Source organism: Chionomys nivalis, chromosome 10 (assembly GCF_950005125.1).
Source record: "Chionomys nivalis chromosome 10, mChiNiv1.1, whole genome shotgun sequence".
Lineage (NCBI taxonomy): Eukaryota > Metazoa > Chordata > Mammalia > Rodentia > Cricetidae > Chionomys > Chionomys nivalis.
Genome location: NC_080095.1, coordinates 82,341,130 through 82,360,853, shown reverse-complemented (window position 1 = coordinate 82,360,853; position 19,724 = coordinate 82,341,130). Strand labels below are relative to the sequence as shown.

General features: G+C 46.2%; 1 long non-coding RNA gene across 1 annotated transcript; it reads right to left on the bottom strand.

The window, feature by feature from the left end:
- Window positions 1-11,431: 11,431 nt before the first annotated feature.
- LOC130882340 (uncharacterized) lies at window positions 11,432-18,020 on the bottom strand. Its single transcript, XR_009057824.1, has 3 exons — window positions 16,854-18,020; window positions 13,071-13,219; window positions 11,432-11,785 (listed from the first exon to the last, which is right to left on the bottom strand). It is a non-coding gene; the product is annotated as an uncharacterized LOC130882340 (long non-coding RNA).
- Between the last annotated feature and the right edge of the window lie 1,704 nt (window positions 18,021-19,724).

Genomic DNA, 19,724 nt, shown 5'->3' with positions numbered 1-19,724 from the left:
AGCAAACTTCAGGCTAGCCTCGGCTGCCTGCGTCCACTACATAGCAGATTCCAAGCTAGCCTCTTCATCCCTAAGAAAATTAAAGTGTACTTAAGGTTAGTAGTACTAAAAAGGCTTGTCCTAGGTAGGTATCGTGTAGGCACACACAGCCAGCCTGAGCCGTGTAGACCCTTGTCTCTACACAAGGAGACACAGCTCCACAGAATGCTGCAAGGCTTTCAGAGAACTGCACAAACCTGTCGTTGGTGTGGTACTGAGCGGTGCGCCTAGTGTTCTATGAAACCAAGCAGTTCCACACGCCAGTTTTATCTTGAAATGTTTAGTAAAAACTAGAAGTCTGCATTTGTGCTCATGGGCCCAGGAGTGGAATGAGCAATTTCTCTTGGCTCCGGTCCCCTTGAAACTGATGAAATTTGAATTTCTGCCACTAAGCAGCATTTGGCCATCGCCCTTCTGAGTACCAAATGGCTGACAGAAATGTCAAATGGGGTTGTGCTGTGTGCCACCCTTGGATTGGCCTAACCCTGACAAAGCAGATAACATGGGCAGATTTAAGACGCTAGATTTGCAGTTGGTATTAGTTAGCCCCGCCCCAATTCCTAACTTGGATTTTGTGTTAAGTGTTATTTGTACCCTATATTTAAAGTAAAACGTTTTTATGGGTAGCCCTTCCTTTCTTTGAATAAACTGTTATGAAGAGAGCTTTTATAGTTAAATCCATCTTAGAAAATTAGAATAGCAAGGCATTCTTGTTGTGTTTACCATAACTTAGAAGTCACATAAACTAGTATTTTGTAGCTTTACATTTCTTTTTAACCCATTTGGTGGAGAATATCAGACTTCCTCCCAAGTTGTATGTTAAGTCAATTCTAATATGTACTCAGCATCAAAGATAACATGTAATAAACATGGAAATAAAGTTTAGTTCTGTTAGTGAAATGTTAAATTTGGCTGTGTGTGTCAGATAAATGCCATTTCCAGACCTGCCTCTTCTAGGTATTGCTCCGGAGAGAGGATGAGAGGAGGGTGTGGAGGATGCTCCTGTTTTCTACCTTCAGCAGCTCTGGATGGCAGGATCAATTATTAAGAGTGAGGGGCGGGGTATCAGGTTCATGGGACTTGGTGATGTTTACATGAGAGTGGATAGTTACCTGGAAAATACCAAGTTGTCTACAGAAGGGCACACTCAAGTGTATTGCATTGTTTACAATAGCCCAGTTATGGAACCATCATGGGTGTCCCTCAACAGCAAATGGGGTATATTTCCACAGTAACTTTGATTCAACCATAAAGAACAACAAGCATCCTCCGAGGAAAATGGAAGTGACTGAAGACCATCATGTAAAGTAAGGTACTTACTCAGGCTAGGACAGGTAGTGAAAGCTATTGCTTACAGAATCTTTCTTAAGGTATGAGTGCAGAGGAGGAGCTGTTTAGGACGAGGAATGGGGCCAACAGGAGGTGGATAATAACAGTTACACAGGATCGGAGTACTTGCATACATCTGTGGAAATGTCTTAATGAAGGCCAAGGTAGAAGGACACAGATTGCACCACCGTGGGATACGAAGTGAGGCCCTGTCTTGAAAGTCCTTATTTTGTACAACTAATAAATGCTTGTTTTCCATACGGCCTTGGGATTCACCCGGACTGGGGAAAGCAACTTCTAACAATCAAATCTCAATGAATCCTTAACAAAATAAATTCACATCCAGACAGGCGGGTGAAGCCGTGAGCCTGGAATAGCAGAGGACACAGGCTGGGCGAGTGAGTACAGATCTGAGCAAAGCAATTATTAGCATACGTAAAAAAGTATAAGCCTACTGTTTCATACACATGCTAATAGAAATATGGAGGAAAGCCAGAACAAAACGTGATGTCCCAAGGAAAGATGAGTACTGCCTCAACAGCACCAGGGGACTCCAGTGTCCAAAAGGAAAGTCAGCGCCGAGACAACCTTGTTCCCGCTAAAACAAGTTTGAGAGAAAAGATAAACAGTTCTGTATGATACCAAAAACTGAAACTTGCATGCCACCATATCAGAAAGTTTATCTAAGGGATAAGGGAGGGGCAGACTCCATGAAACAGTAGTGGAGAGTTATGTGTCCAGGATTTAAAGCAAGCAGGATTCACACCACAAAACGCATACAGGAGCAGAATTGGAAAGATTCTGAATCGGGAGAGTGGCTAGCGCTACTGGCCAATTTAAGACCATGATAGACATGAACAAATCAACGTGGAAATGAGCATATGCTTTCAGACTAACAGGAAAAGGTCCAATATGTATATGGTTTTTGAAATAAATGAAAAAAGCAGGTGGAACATTTAGCAAAATAAGCAAAAATAATCGTGAGCTGTATGTACATACAGTGAGCCATACATATCCTAACACAAATTCAGGAGATAGAAACTTGATCTACCTGCCACTTTTACAAAAAGTCACCTCTAAAGCAAGGTTGGAGGTGTCTAAAGGAACAATTGATGGGACGTCATAGCTGCAGTTTTCCTTGTGACCAGTCGAGTCGTGTGTTCAGGGCTTCTGACGTCACCGGTCCCCAGAACAGTGTGTGAGCAAAGTGTGGCACCAAGAAGGAACGGAGCATTCCAGCGCTTACTTACCGAGCCCTGGGGAAAGCTCTGATGAAACTCTTCTCAGATGAGCCGTGTTTGGAAACATTGGGTAGTCAGTGCAGGGGAAGATGCGTTCTGAGAAACTGCTGCTCCTGGTCGTTTTCTCCGAGTCTAAGGCTTCCGATGTCTCTCTGACACATCCCTTTCTCCACTTGTTCTGGTGAGTTATCCTTTCATTGATAGGTGTGGGGGCGGGGGAAGGGGAAGATGATCAGACTACCTGTGGGTTTTTCTAAACCACACACATGTACTCCCCTAAAATCTGATAAATGCCAGACTCTGACAGTGGGAGAGGCTTGTGTAGATACCCACCCATTATCTCTGCTTGAGAACCACTGTTCTGCATAAACCACTCCCAAGCACTGGTGCGAGACCTTACCCCTGGGACCAATGCGTTACCGCTGTCTACCCTGCATTAGTTAGAGCTCCTGCTTAGGGATCAAGGCTCAGCACCCTAACCTGCCTGGGGATGGGAAGGTCCGTGTTTTTCCTACAGGGAGCAAAGAGCAGATAACCTAGCTGACAAAGACAGCTCGTACCTCATCCAGACTGCAAATCTGACCTGTCCAAAACACATCCATTCCTGCCTTTTGCACACAATAGCCCTAAGGAGGTCATATAAAATTTACATGTATAAGAAATTGTAAGTTTCTGAGTTCCTTTTATTCTATATCATATATAAAAGCTGCTTTTTTCCAGGCAAGGAAAACAATATTGCACCATTGCAAGTGCTGGTTGTGCCAGACTGGGGCATCTTGGGATGAGGGGGTGTCTCTGATTGCTGCTGCTGCTGCTGCTGCTGCTGCTGCTGCTGCTGCTGCTGCTGCTGCTGCTGCTGCTGCTGAGCTTTCTATTCCCCAGGGCTGAGAGGGGCAGCGAGCTAAACAGCCACTGAACGTTAGTATTTGTATGTATGAGAATGCAGGAGCGGGGAGGGAAAGAGTGTAGGCTAATCCCTCTCCCTCTTCAGTAGTTTTGAAATTAAGGACAGGAAAAAAAACACACAAAATTGTGGAAACTGTATATACACTGACAGACACCGTGAATATTTGAAGATTATTTCAGGGCCATTAAGCCAAGTGACAATAACTTGCTGAGTGAGACTTTTAACCCAGTGGCTAAAACGGTTTCTTTAGTAAGCCCTTGCTGGTTCTGCCCATTAGATTAGAGCATTGCCCTAGGGTCCCAGTGAGGCTGGGCTCCAGAGCACATCCAGCCGCTGTACCCCGAACCCAGGAAGGCTCACATCTAGGTCTCTGACTCAACACTTCTCCCCACTAACACTGTCAAGCCATGATTCTGTCTACCCACTTCTGCTCGGTACACCCCAAGCCCTCATTTCATCAAGCCAAAACTGGTGCTTTTTAAAATGAAAAGAATCAGTAGCAACTGGTCAGCCCTTCAGAGTCCTCTGCATCTTGTGGGAAACTTTAGACCAACCATTTCTCCTTTTGTTTCTAGAAGAGCCTGTGCAGGGAGGGTTGTTTGGCCCCTAGCCTGCTTCTCGTGGTCCTGACTGTATTCACCAACCATGTCCAAACCGCTTCCTCCTGTGTCTGTCCACTTAGAGCATCTCGCTCCAGATCTGGTTTTCTTGTCGTATCTTTGTGAACCTGTCGGCACACATCACTTCGGCTCTGCCCTAGTGTACAACGCCTGGCCACTGTGCACAGTGTGCATATTTTCACACAGACGTGCAGATGGGCACATGCCTATTGCTCTTCTGCTGACGTCACACACAGCTTGCAGGAAACAGGCAATTACATTTCTTGTTTGTCAGGCTCCGAGTTTCCTTTTTCTGGAGCCTCAGCTGACCCACTCCCTGGAGACAGACCAGCCAAAGCATTTCCAACTATTTTTAGTTTCCTGGATTGCTGACTTGGACTGTTCTGGGAGGAGGCATAGGATGGCTTGATTGGTCTCGCTAAAACCTCATCTCAGACACTTGATGGCCACAGCTTTGGAGCAAGGGCAGAAAATTCATCTATAGGATGAACTAACCAAGTGGACAAAGAATACACCATGGACCAGACTGTCCCTTGGCCCTTTGAGCTTATAGGAAGAATGTAGCAAAGGACCTCGCACGGGAGGAAAGGGCTTCTCAGCCAGTCTGCCCCCGACTCTGAAGCAAAGCCATATACTGAGAAGAGCCAGTCGCGCTTCCCTCCCTCGGGAGCTTTCTGGTGGTGTTTGAGCATTGCCGGAAACAGGACCCACTCAGACCATGAGCCTGGGGAAGCTACCATGCTCACTCCCTGGTAACGCTGATGGCCTCACAGGCTCACTCCTCATTGGACTGTGCCCTCTGAGGCTTCATCAGGTCAGCCCCGCATCTGATTCGGTTTCCCTTCGAGGAGTGTTTTATACGGACTGATCTAAAGATCTGTAGAAGAATAGAGATAGGTGAGCATGTCTGGGGAGAGATGGAGAGGTTATGCTTGAGAGCTTCATCTCAGGGCTGAAGAGCTGCCTTTTAGTCCCTCGTGTATGAGTTCACACATTTGCTCAAAGACATGCTAGCCAGGAGGAACAAATGACTTATCTCGGCATTTTAACAAGTATTTTTGTCTCTATGTAAGAAAACTAAAAGAATTAGAACAAGGGGCTACAGAGATGGCTCAGAGGTTAAGAACATTGCCTACTTTTCCAAAGGTTCTGAGTTCAATTCCCAGCAACCACATGGTGGCTCACAACCATCTGTAATGGGGTCTGGTGCCCTCTTCTGGCCTGCAGGCATACACACAGACAGAATATTGTATACATAATAAAATAACTTAAAAAAAAGAATTAGAATATGAAGAAGGTTGATATCGAAGTGTCTCCTGAGTAGTATTTTTTGTTGTTGTGTTCTTGTGTTGTATTTTACTTCCCTGGCTTTTCACAGATCTGGAGATCTTTTCAAAAGTCTTTGACATTTCAGTCACCCACTGTCTGTTAGCACATTTCTTCAGGAATATTGGTGAGAACGATCTCAAGGTTTTTGTTATTATTTTGTTTTGCTTTCTGAGACAGGGTTTCTTCACGTAGCCCTGGCTGACCTGGAACTCATTCTATAGACCAGGCTGGCCTCTAACTCACAGATCCACCTGCCTCTGCCTCCCAAGTGCTGGGATTAAAGGTGAGTGCCACTGTGCCAGACAAGGTTTCTGTTTTGCAGCACTGATTCCTGCAATAAAATAATCCTATTCTACATGAAACCTCAGTATCATTGTCATATCAGAGACCGTAATTTAATATCAAATATCTAATTTGTGCACAGATTTCCCTTATTTTCTGTGGAGGTTGGAATGAGACGTCTCCCAGGAGTGTCTGGCATTTGCATATTTGGTACCTAGTTGATGGCTCTTTGGAGAGGATTTAGGGGGTGTGGCCTTGTTGGAGGAAGTATGTCACAGAGGTAGGTTTTGAAGTTTCCAAAGATTTGTGCCATTAAAAGTTAGGTCTCCCTGCCTCCTTGTTATGGATCAGGATGTGAGCTCTCAGCTGTTCCTGCCTCCATCGTGGACACTAACCTCTGGGACCATAAGCTCAAGTAAATGTTTTCCTTTATAAGTTGCCTTGGTCATCGTGTTTCGTTACAGCGATAGACAAATAACTAAACATTTTCTTTTGTTTTTTGCTTTTCTTGGGGGGAGGAGAGAAACTCCTCAAATCAGCATTCAAATGAGATCATAAATTGCAATGGGCTTACATGTCTCTTGAGTCTGTTTTAACCCATGGGTTCCCCGTACCCATCTCTTTTGTTCCTCTGCTGCTGCATTCGCTCTGGCAAATGAACTGTCTCTCTTATCTTGGGAACATTCTCACAATCTTGAGCATGTTGGTTGTCTCACCATGGTTGTTTAAATGACCCATGGCCTTGTATGCTCTCTGTAAAAAGCGGTAACTCAAGAGCTTGATTAAAAATTAATGTTTAGGCACTCCATTGAACATGTCTGTGGATCACACATCTCTCACCTGCCTTCTGGAACCCCTTCAACTGCTGGACTCTAGGCAGGGACACTGGGTTCACACCACCACCTCAACCCCTCAAGACCTGTCTGAGGTTCCACCCCTTCCATCAGCCTCTCTCTCCAGTTCCACTTCTTCAAACAGACTCAAACATCACCAACTTCACCTGTCCCTGCGGCCCACCCTCTGGCCACCCCTCTACAGGTTGGCATCCTAGACTCCCACTGCCAACTCTACAAGCAGTTGCTGCCTGCAAAATCCTGAGTACCACTCCTGACTCCTGAGACTGTGAGAATCTTCTAACTTTACAGCAAGTCTGTTACTGTCTTGGAACATTCCCAAATTTCTTTATAAAGCCAATATTTCCCTGATACCAAAACCAGACAAAGACCCAACAAACAAGATAGAAAAATATAGGCAGCTATCTCTGATAAAATACAGATATTCTCAAAAGATTCTTGCAAATTGAATCCCCAAATTCATCAGAAAAGCTCATTCATATGATCAAATCAGCTTCACGCCAGTGATGCAATGATTACTCATTTTCATGAACCAATAAATGTCATCCACCACGTAAACAAACGCCTGGAAAATCTAGGGATACAGGGGACACATCTCGACATAGTAAAGGCGAAGCTCAGTCTTAGCATCCTGCTGAACTAGGAAGACAAAGCATCCCCACTAGGACCGGGGACCAGTTGTGGATACCACTCCTTCCTTGCCTCTGCGACATAGCCTGAAGCCTTAGCTGGAGCAGTAAGACAAGTGAGGGGGGTCAGGATGATACAAACAAGAAAAGAGATCAAGTGATCATTATATGAAAGTAAGATTCTATACATATCTTCACACAATAATTTTGACTTGAGACTAGTGTCACTGTTCTTTGCCATTCCAGAAGTTGAGACCCTGGAAGTTTTAATTCTTAAAATGTACCATGACTTTATACTAATATTTTAAAATATTTGATTTTTACTTACCTTGCAGATATCAACGTCAGTGAGTTTATTTAACATCCTTTATCTTGTATCATTTCGAACAAGATATTTGACACCATCTAATTTACCTTGTTGGATAAGGTAATATGTCTGCAAAGAGGTACTCGGCCCTCTTCTGCTCCTCTACAAAAAGAACCAGAGAAATTAGAATATGGCTATAGTCTGGTCAGTGAGCACAGGAGAACCCTAGACTTCTACAGGACAAAAACAGAAACTGTGAAAATGTAGAGACCTGAGACATCAATCAGCACAGCAAGAGAAACAAAATTCTTGTTCCATATTGAGGGTGAAGGGATGTAGGTAAAAGTACCAGAGAGCTGTCAGCACCGATACAGGCAACCCTAGTTATGAGAGAGGTTCATGGCCTCACATGATACAGCCTTAAGCTCCTTAGACACTTGAATCTGTCCAGACATCTAGCTTTAGAGAAGGAATCCATGCATCTCCCAGCCTCCCTCTGAGTGCTGTAGCCAGGTGTCATCCTAAAGGGTCATCTTGAGAATTCAGACAACACTTTGCCCTTTCTGGGTCCCCACAGAATAAACTGGCCAGGTTGGCTGGACGAAGTGACTACACAGGCCAGGGCAGGTGTTACGGTGCAGAAGGCAGTAGAGTGCCATCCGTAAGAACCAGGAATCAGGCAGCTGTCTCTGCTCTGGTGGAATGGCTAAGCCATGCACAGTTTTCCCTGGGTAGTGTGTATGTCTCCTTCCACAGCTCTCCTGGTGCCACACAGGCAATGGCCACTAATGAAGCAGAGAGTAAACTGAGCGGTGCCACTGTGGTCCCTATTATTGACCTCTGAGGGTGCACAACTTCCAGGTACAGAGTAATTTTTGTCCAGAGACTGCTGTTTGCTACTCTCCCTTGCTCTCGGAGATACCGCAGCTAAGAAGAGTTTTCCCAGCTTAGCTGTGACCTATGCATAGTGGACTACAAATTACAGATGGAGAGAAAAAGCCCTCCAGGCACACATTCTGAGAACACTGTAGAGATTCAGATGAGAGGATCCCTCCTCCTATAGGCTAAGATGAACATTTGGTCCCTAACTGGGGACCTGTCTAGGGGAGCTTTAGAAGGTGTGGCCTTTCAGAGGATGTCTCTGGAGACCGGCGTTGAGAGTTTTAAGACTGTGTGCCATCTTCAGCTCACTCTTTCCTCTTGGCTCTCGCAGTTCAGGATGTGAGCCAATGGCATCCTACTCCGGCTGCCATGCCTGTAGTTGCAGGCGTGCTGGGGTCTTACTCCTCTAGAATCTTCTCTTAGTCTCCTTAGCCGTGGGTCTTCTCACAGCCACAGAAAAGTCACTGACGCAGACGGCTGTAGAGCAGCTACTAGCACCAGCTGTGCATGCTCCCTGCTCTCTCCTGAGAGGATGTTCACCTGGCTTAACCTACACCCCCTCCATCCGTGACCTCTTAGGCACTGATCCATCTCTCCAGCCCAATGCAGGTCTTTAGAAACACTACATTACAGCATAAAGAAAGAAAAAAATTGAAGAAAGCATACAGGACCCTGAGACACCGTTAAAAGTGTCAAGGCTAGGCATGGTGGCACATGCCTTTAATACCAGCACCCCAGAGACAGAAGTAAGTGGGTGCCTATAAGTTCCAGGCTAGTCAATGCTACTCAGTGAGACCCTGTCTCCAAAGCAAGCAAGCAAACAGACACACATTCAAATCTAGGTCATCACCAGCTTACCTCTCTTGGTTTGCTTCTTGTTGCTGTGATAAACTCCAGGACCAAAGACAACTCGGGGAGGAAGGGGTCATTGCATCTCACAGCTTGTTCTCCATCACCCGAGGAAGTCAGGGAAGGACCACCAGGCTACAGCCAGGAGGCAGAAACTGAAGCTGAGGTTGTGAGGAATGCTCCTTACAGGCTTGCTCAGCCAAGGATCACCCACCCAAGGCGGCAACACCCACAATGGGCTGGGCCCTCCCACACCACCATTAATCAAGAAAATGCCCTACGGAATTGCCTACAGGTTCATCTCATGGAGGCAAGCTTTCAGTTAAGGTGACTTCTTGCCAGAAGACTCCAGTTTCTATCAAGTTGAGACAAAAACAGAACAAAAGACTCTACCCAGCACAATACCCTACAGAGCAGCGTAGGGGTAAAGGACAGGAGAAGGGAAATCCACTCAGAGGAACAGCAGAAAGCTTTCCTAGGCTTGGAGAAGACAATGGGCATCCAGGATCCCTATAAAACCCCAGACGTGACCTAGAAAGACCCCAGGCACAGCATAGTGTAGTTAAATTGTCCAACACACAGTTTTTAAATCTGTAAAAGTGCCAATTCATACTTCATGAGTAAACTCACTGGAGCGGCAGGAGATTTCCCAGAGTGAACCCTCAGGCCAGAGGGCATGGAAGGCTGTGTTCCAGTCCTAAACGATGAGACCCATCAAAATGATTCCAGCATTAAAGGAGAACCAAAGGCTTCTGGGAATAGCAAAAATGATCAGTGGCCACTGGATCAGCCTTATAAAAGGGGATAACAGAGTCCTTCAGAACAAAAGAATGACCATCCTGACAGCATGCAAGAGTTAGAGCCCACTTGAAGTTAGACAAATGAACAGGGAAATCAGCCAGGTGGTGGCGCACGCCTTTAATTCCAGCACCGAGGAGGCAGAGACAAGCGATCTCTGTGAGTTTGAGGCCAGCCTGGTCTACAGAATGAGTTCCAGGACAGCCAGAGATAGAGAGAAACCCAGTCTCTAAAAACAAACAAAAAAACAGAAAATCATCAAACCTCAATATAATAAACCAAGATGAATGACAGGGCTAACCAAAGCAACTAAAGGAAATCAACAAGATGACTGTATGATTGATACAAGTCCATATCTTTCATTAATAACTTGGAACGTAACTGGTCTTTATTCTTGCTAAAAGACAGAGGCTCGCTGAATTGGTTAAAAAGTTAGACTAAAGCCAGGCATGGTTGCACCCGACCATGATCCCAGCACTCAAGAGACTGACAGAGGAGGGTGTCAGATGCCAGTAAAGCTTGGACTACATAGTAAGAACCTCCTACTATAATAAAAAAAATTTAATATAAAAAAATGCTGCCTACAAAATTCACTTAAAGTGAAAGAGTGGAAATGATTTCCTAAGCAAATGCAAAGCTGAAAGTAAGTAGTGGTGAGCAGGGGTGAGTGGGCCGCCGGGCCTGAAGCTGGCGGTGAGCAGGGGAGAGTGAAGCCCAGCCTGAAGCTGGCGGTGAGCAGGGGAGAGTGGGGCCAGGCCTGAAGCTGGCGGTGAGCAGAGGAGAGTGGGGCCAGACCTGAAGCTGGCGGTGAGCAGGGGAGAGTGGGGCCCCACCTGAAGCTGGCAGTGAGCAGGGGAGAGTACGGCCCGGCCTGAAGCTGGCGCTCAGGCTCAGGGTGAGGCCCTTCTGTGGGAGTTACATAGCTGTGGGTTTGTGAATCCGGACCCATTGGGTGCCCATTTCTCTCAGCCATATGGGTAAATCTCTTTACACCAGGAGAAAGGAAGCCTCAGATGATGAAGGAAATTGATGATCAATGACATCTGAGTTCAGCTGGTTCGTCTGTGTCCTTGGAGTTTGTCACTACATGAGGCAATAAATCCATTTTTTTGCTTGGACTTGTTTCTGATATTCCGGCCCCTCCCCAGTCCCCTACTAACTAAAACAGCTGTAAATATTAGTACAGATCTGTGGTTAACAAAAGGATTTCTAGAGGATTAAAGACTGGGAAACAAAAACCGAGCAAGGTGTGTAAGAGAAATGTCTATAAGGAAGAGATTATTTTAGTTACAAATGTTTCAATTAGTCTAAATTTGTATTTAAAGTTACACTAAGTAGCCGGGCTGTGGTGGCACATACCTTTAATCCCAGCACTTGGAAGGCAGAGGCAGGCGGATCTCTGTGAGTTCGAGGCCAGCCTGGTCAGTAAGAAAACATTACACTAAGTAAATTCAACATTCGGTGTATAGGTGAAACCTACAGATGTTGGGGTTAACGCTAAGAAAGCTCACCACATGTTGACGGGCTGGAACTGGTAATGGCCGAGTCACAAGGGCTGTGGTCACTACTGTAGTAGGAACCTGTCACAATCACTTGTGGATCTGTTGCAAAACTGGAGTTTGAGCAGCTGCAGGACAATCCTCAGAAAGGGCTTCTGAGCTGGAACCTTGGCCTTTTGACCATAACATGTGTCTGTGATGCTCTCCTGTACTCCCAGCCCTCAGGAGAGAAGCAAACAGACCAAGAGTGAGATCAGTCCGGGCTACAGAATAAGAGGCATACATAATGTTTGCTTATTCTGAGCAAAACTTCATAATCCCTTTGCTCTTATCTCTAAACACATTCCAGCCATGGCCGGATGGCCTGACCAAATCTACACATCATTTTTTCATGCTTACACCTAGTGGTAGCAAAGACCTGGGAAATCTCGTTGACCTTTTCTACCCAAGTCAGAGAAAAATCAAAAAGTAGCAAGGACTGCCATGGCTTTCATGTAGGTGTCTCAGATACAATCAGAGACACTGCACCTTTATCTTAATAGGAGTGTGAAGCAAGGCAAAATCTGAGATAAAACACAGGGCTAACCATTATGGAACGACGCCAACTCTGCTCACACACGTGTGTCCCACGTGCCTGCACAGGCTCCTCGAAACAGCCTTCTGTCCTTGCTCTAAGGCTGCTGAAGAGGCCACCAAACTCATCTTAGATCAGAGCAGAGAGGTCCAGGAAGACCAGAAACTCACCTTACACACGCTGGGGACAGAAGGGACACACAGCGGGGTGCTGCTGAGGAGCCTCTGGCCTCACAGCCGTCCCAGTTCCGACCCCTGACTCCACCTGTGGTTTCTCTGTGGACACTGGAGACAGGAGGGAGCAGACCTGCACATTTTCTTTGCTCATACTGATTTACAAATGGAATCTTTCCTATTTTTCCCTTAAACTCTAAGTCAAAACGAAGCGAGCTCTTCATTTGGCCGAGGGACACGATCACAAGATAGCTATGTGCTCTGTACCATTTATTCCGGGACAGTCTGTATTCTGCCTCTCTCTGATCGCCCAAGGGCTGAGCTTGGCTGAGTTCCAGGCAGCCCTAAACACTAGCGAAAACTCAGGACACCGACCACAGATTAGGACAATAACTGTTTGCGTGGACCTTCCGGGTTCCCCACATAGTCTGATCCCCACCTCTTGCTGGACACTCCTGGTGACTTGTAAAAGTTCTGTTTTGGCTTGTTTATTTCCTGACTTAACTGGGTCTAGAAAGAGGACCTCCTTCCAGGACCCTCACTATGAGCAGCAGTGACAGGGGACGAGCTACTTTGCAAACACCATCCCATTTGTGCTAGCTGTCCTGTGAGGGACAGAGGACAAGTGATGCAGTCCTTGTTCTGTGGATCATTAGCAGACCAAAATTCAAGACAACTAAGCTAGTAAGCTAGAGATGGGCGCTTGAAGCACAATTTAACTCAATCCAAGGATGTGGGCCCTGATATTAAAAGCCTACCTTGTACTCCTGTCTTGGTTTCGTCTTCTGTTGCTGGGATGAAACACCATGACCAAAAGCAAGTTGGTGAGGAAAGGGTTTCTTTCACGTTGTAGTCTATCACTGACAGACGTCGGGACTCAAGCAGGACAGGAACCTGGAGGCAGGAGCTGATGTAGAGGCCACGGAGGGGTACTGCTTACTGGCTTGCTTCCTCTTGCTTACTTAGCTTTCTTTGTTATACACCCCAAGACCACCAGGCAAGGGTGGGATCACCCCAATAGACTCGGCCCTAACCCCCGCCCCCTCCCCCCGCCACGTGCATCAATCACTAAGAAAAGGACCTGCAGGCTTGTCTACAGTCCAGTCTTAACGAAGCATTTTCTTACTTGAGGTTCCTTCCTCTCAGATGATTTTAGTTTGTGTCAAGTTGACACAAAACTATCCAACACACACACACACACACACACACACACACACATTGCCTTAACCAGTTACTTACAGACCTGGAAGCTAATGGGCTAGTTAGCTAGTGGAAGCAGAGAAATCCATTTCCAGTGTTACCACACGTCTGGGCTTCAAAGAGCAGACAGTGGCAAAACAGGAAAATGGAACAAAAATGTGAATGGAATGAAGAGATAGATGATCATCCTGAAAGGCAGTGGAGGCAGAGCCTCTGGGAGTTAGAAAACACCCTGGTCCTCTTCCAAAGCCAAGGTCTCTAAATCCTTGGAAAGTGGAAATGGAAATAAATAAATAAATAAATAAATAAAATGAATGAAGCCTTGGAAACTTCAGTGTGACACCATGAAGATGAGGCAGAGAGTACCAGCCCAAAATGTCTGGTTTCCAAGACCAAGCAGGGAGGCTGACAGGAGTGTAATAATGGTTCATACAAACCCGTGCAGACACGAAAGACGACACAGAAAAAGCCAGCAGGGAAGCAAAAGACCTGTCACGTTTCCTTAGGAAAGGTCATTGGCACGGACACCATGTCTCAATCCTGTAGACACCTGATAGAGCCAACAAAGAACTGCAATAAATAAGAGAATGTCGGGGCTGGGGAGATGGCTCAGTGGTTAAGAGCACTGGTTGCTTTTCCAGAGATCCTGAGTTCAATTTCCAGCAACCACATGGTGGCTCACAACCATCTGTAGTGAGATCGGATGCCCTCTTCTGGCATAAAGACATACATGCAATAGAGCACTCATACACATAAAATAAGCAAATAAATCTTAAAAACAGAAAAACAACGCCTGTCTGCGCTCTATGTGCTACCATACAGTTTGCCAGCTTCGGGCAAGGGGCTGGAGGTTGAAACACAAAGACACACAGACAGAGAGACATAGACCTCTAGTCACTGGTAAGAAACCCTTTATTCATAGCACCACGGAGGCTTATATACCCAACAGTCAAGTGGGCCAACAGGTGAAAACCTTATCCTCTGATCCTCAAGGCAAGGCAACACGTGCTCGTGAAGCAGAGCTGGTAAACAACTTTGACACAGCTTTCAGTAACTCAAATCAGAAGGGAAGTAAAGATCTCTAGCAGGGAAGAGCAGCTGAAGGCCAGGACTCCAAATGGTCCCAACAGAGTTTTTTAAAAAAGAAATAGAGAATGTCACCAAGTATTTGAAAAAAGTCACAGACCTACTTACTCCCTTCCTTCCACATTTCCCATGCATAAATAGACTCTGTCAGGCAGTGTCCTGGCAGTGCAGGTCGAAGTGATATTCCCTGGAAAACAGGAGTTTATCTCCCAAGAAGCTTCGGAGTGCGACCTTATTTAGAGAAAGAGCCTCAGAGAGGTAATAAAGGGGAGCCTCATTAGGTCCGTCCTGCGCCAATATGACTAGTGTCCTGGCTTGTTAGTTTTTACATGAATGGCGTATTGTATTTATAAACCTGGGGAGTGCTAATGACTACCAGCAAGCACGGAAGGCAGAGAGGATGTGCAGGGACCAGACTCCCCCGAGACTCCAGGAGAGGCTTTCCTCTGGAATTCCCAGCCTCCAGAACTGGGAGATAAGAGCACCCATTAAACTTAAAAAAGGTTCTAAATGCACAAAAATGGACATGCACTGGGTTTCCTAGTCTTACAGCCTCATGCCGGTAGCAGCGCAGAGATGCATACCCCAACAGCTGCCTACAAGACGGAGCTGGCCACCAGCTGCCCTGAGCTAAGTAGAATGGCAGGTTTCCACAGTCTCACATAGGCCTCAGTACAGAGAGGTTAATCAGCCACGCACTGTGTGGCAGGTTTCTCTTTTGTTTGTACAGACATGAAAAGTTTGTGGGCTGGCTGCAGGGCAAGTAAGTGTGATGTTTGTAGCTACCTCTGCCTTGTTGAAAAGCCAAGCAGGGCTTAAGAAAAAAAAAAGAAAATGAGTATAGGCTGTTATAGAAAGAATAGTTTTTAAAATATAAAACAAAATCTTTAAAGAGACAGTAAAAATAGTATAAAAGGAAAAAGCCATGTAAAGATGGAAACTACACAGAGAATCTGGATCCTGTATAGTATTATGTTGATTTTGAATTGTTCCATGGCTGATGACCAAGAGACAGCTGGGACTGAGAGACTAATACAATGTAACAACCTAAATGTTTACAAAGATATATTTGTAAAATGGAACTAAAAAGATGCATTGCTTTGGAGAAGTGGTTTTGCTTTTGTTTCCACAGGAAGCAAGAGGCTATGGATTTGTTCCAGGTTAAGATGGACCAGCTTTGATCAAGGGAGACCTCCTGAAACTTGACAGGTAATATCTATCAGCAAAGGTTACCACTGGTCTTCCCAAGACTTGGTCATCATCTCAAAATTTTGTCAGGGACCCTAAAGATACTTCATCCACAGACAGCAGGAAGAAGTTTGGAGAAAACAATGTCTGCATTCCCATGAGTTAGAGGGAAGGTATGCATGGTCTGTGGTTATTTGGTGGGTTCTGGATGTTTGTTATGTTTTGGAGAATACAGGAATATAGGAGAAAAGACAACTACTAATCTCAGATACTTTGCATTGGTATGGATTTTGGTATAATGATACAAATGTAAAGTTAATTTTGCTACACTATAAATATGCTTCCATTTTTGTTGAAAGGATTTTGTATATTGATACAAATTTAAGGTTATTGTCCTTATAGTGCACATCTTTTTCTAATTTTGCTTAAAGTATTACCTATACAGCTTGTTTAATTAGACAATATGAAGTTTTAGCCTTAAAAAGTACAGTTTCACAGTGTGGGGGGACCTCATCTGCTTTGTAGCCTGTTGGATTTACAATGATTGCAGTGGTTCATAATGCAGAGCAAGTAAGTATGAGTATTTCTTGACTAAATCAATGAGAAAATGAGCTTCCATGGTGGGGGAGGGTGTTGCATTAATTCCACTCTTTTTATCAGCCTCAAGTTGTAGACTACAGAAAATCAAATGTGATTCGTGTGTGAATGGCTGGTCCTCCAAAAGTGTCCATCCCCCGTCTTTAATATGCCAGCCCTTGTGGTACCTTCCCAGCTGGGGTTTACTTCTCCAAGTCTTCTTCACTGCATGGATATAGCCAATGGACTATGGTAGAAATGGGGTGTGTCCCTTCTGGCTATGCCTTGGAGAGAAATGAGCACACCTTCCTAATCTTCATTGTCTTTCTGCCCCTACGTGACATCAAATTTACCCATATAACCCACTTTTCAAGGCACTCTGCAGGACACTAAATATAATCATTACTGTGCAATTGGTATCTGTATCCATCTCTGGAACTTCTCATAGCCTTGAGAAAACTGTGGCTGATGTCTGGAGTTTGTCTACCCACCTTGTACAGAGCCATGCCAGTCCCAACGCCACATTGTGCACTGTGCTACAAAGGGAGCTCTGGACCCTCGTGTTTGTCTAGTTCTTGGTTCCCCTGGCTCTTTTCTTTCTTCCTTCTCTGCTCCAGTGCATGCAGGACAGTGGTGAAATGGAGCGTGCTGGTCCCCACCTGGCCATCTGGGTGCTGGGAAAAGAGAAGCAGGCACAGACACACGTGTATAGACAATGCCCAGTGTGGCTCTGCTCCTGGACTCCACTCCAGTAACACCCAGGAGACAACGATGTGCACAACTCTCAGACGCCAAACGGAAATCTAAACGGTCTTGAAGTCTTTTAGTCCTCCCAGCGGTGAGCTGGCGACTTAAATTTGTTCCATTTTGGAAACAACATCAATCTGAGCCTTGGAAGGCCACTGAGGGAGCACTCGGGCTGGAAGGAAGAACGACAGTGCCAGGTCCGACCCCGTTCTTATGTTCATAGGTTAAGGTCAGGAACTTGGTTCCCAGGTCGGAAGCAAAGACCAGATCAGCTCCCTGCTCCTGTGCAGCGCTGTTTTGGTTCCTACCGGCGAGCCTCATCCAACACCCTCCAGTTCCCGCTTGATGCTGTTTGAAATCCAGTGTAGCTGCTGCAGTTACTCCCCGTCATCGCTAGAGGAAGTGCTGGGAAAAGGACCCGTGAAGACGGGGCACCTGTGATGGATGCTGTCTCCCCAGCAGACCTCGTTTCGCACGCTCCAACGGCTTCCAATCCTAACCCTGTCCGCTGCATCCTCTCCGACACTGCCGTCGCCTGCACGCGACTGTGATCCTTTAAGATGACGGCCTCCCCTAAGCTGCCCTCCTCTTCCAGGGCAGCCTGCAATCGATGACCATAGGAAGGGTCATCTCAGCTCTGCGCGCCTATGGAGACGCAGCAGTTGGGGCGCACGGAAGTTAGGGCTCTCGGTCCGGTTGGGCTCCCTCCTCCCTCGCGGGTGTCACCCAGTCGGACCTCCTAGATGAGTCACCTGGTGGAGACAGTCACGATGGTAACGGAATACTGGGTGCAGACCTAATTCTCTCTGCAGGATTCCCGTGAAATTCAAATTACGTCCTGCTTCGTGGGTTTCATCCTACTGCAAACGACTCAATCCCCCTCCATTCCTTCCTTTCCCCTATTAGTTTTCTTTTGAGACGCCCCAAAGGTCCCACTCTTCCTCAACAGCGCCACCATGAGGACCAAGTGTGTAACGCGCGGACTCGCTCTCTCCCTTGGCAGGGCAGGCAGAAAGCAGGGTACCAGCTTCACGGGAAGGAAACTAATTAGAGCAAGTCTCCCCGCCGTGGAAGGTTTTACCCAAACTACCTTCGTCTGAGTGGTTCCCGCGCTCCTGCGCCTTTCATTTCAGTTCCCGCATGAGAATGCCCAAGCTCTACAAATGATTTGATCTATTTCTCAAAAGGACGCTGTGCCCACAAATGCTACTCAGGAAAGGACGGTCTGTGGTGAGCCTTTTCCTGCCCCGTGGTCCTTCTGTCGAGGTACTAATTCAACAGTAAGTACTTAGGCCTTTCAGTGTTAATCGGAAAAATTTGAAACATCTGCTGGCGTAGAAGCTGCCCATCGCTTTGCTTTCCAGAGCCTGGACCTGCTACTTTCTCTGTCCTTCGCCCACGCTGTGTGCCTGTGACAAGCGGGCAGAGTGCTGCTCCAGCCCGGGACACCCTCCTGCTTCTTGTAGGAGTGACTGGAGGTTGGGCCGAACCTGCCAGAAGAAAAATGGTGAAGATGCCCAGGCCACTCGTCAGCACTAGAGAGCACAGCCACGCGGACGTCAGAAACCAAGTGTTTTGAAATGAGTTTCCAGCAGGGTGTGGCAGCTCACACCTGTAGTCCCAGCGCTGGGAGACACAGGCAGGAGGAATGAGAGTTTGAGACCACCTAGGCCACAAGAAAGACCCTTTCTCAAACAAATAGAAATAACATCATGTTCAGATTTCTCACCATTATCCTCCCAGGTGAGTTCTCGCTGGCATCCCTTTGGCTCTGTCTCTAAGCACAAAAGCAATACCTAAGATAAGCTATATAGAAGATGCTCTTATCATTCTGTATCTGAAACATTTTCATTCTAACTGGCATATGTTCAAATCATTTCCCTCCAAATCCAAAACCCACGAGGACTGACAGTTTGCACCAACAATCCAGCACACATGAGGTCAAAGCAAGAGGGTCGGGGTCAGCGTTCTCCTTCGGCCAGGACAGGACAGACTAGCCCTCCACATGCTGAGCTGTCTTGCCAGCACTCTTTCTGAAATTTTTAATGAAGCACCTTTTATCCTCCCAATGTAAAAATCTCACCAGTTACAGATCTAGATAGACCCTTCCAAACCCAAGTTAGTCAGTTCTCTGCTTTTTTAATGTCCTCTGCCACATTCTGTCTGTCTCCTGGAGAACCGACCAGGTCTATTCTCAGCCTTTGGGAAGATTCTATTGTCAACCTCATCTTCTGCATGTTTAATTCAGTCTTCGGATGTCACCATTTGCATTTTGTTGACTTCCTTGGAATTCTAAAGTTAATCTAACTGTTTTGATTGCGCATCTAGGAATTCTAATTTCGGATTATTCCCTTTGGTGGATTTGGTTTTGATTTATGGCTGTACTGCCCTCTGGAGCTTCACCTAGGGCTCCAAGGAGAGCTTTTTCCAAGTGCCCCTCTTCCGACCATTACCTGACTTTCCCCCATAAGTGGGCAACAGTGTTGTGCAAGGCTCAACTCATTGTGAACAGATGGTTTTGGCTAATCACCCAGTTAGCTCTGTGCTTTCATGTTGACAAATGGGAGGTCCAAATGTGGGTATGCTGACAACAACCACCTCTACACCATCTGCTG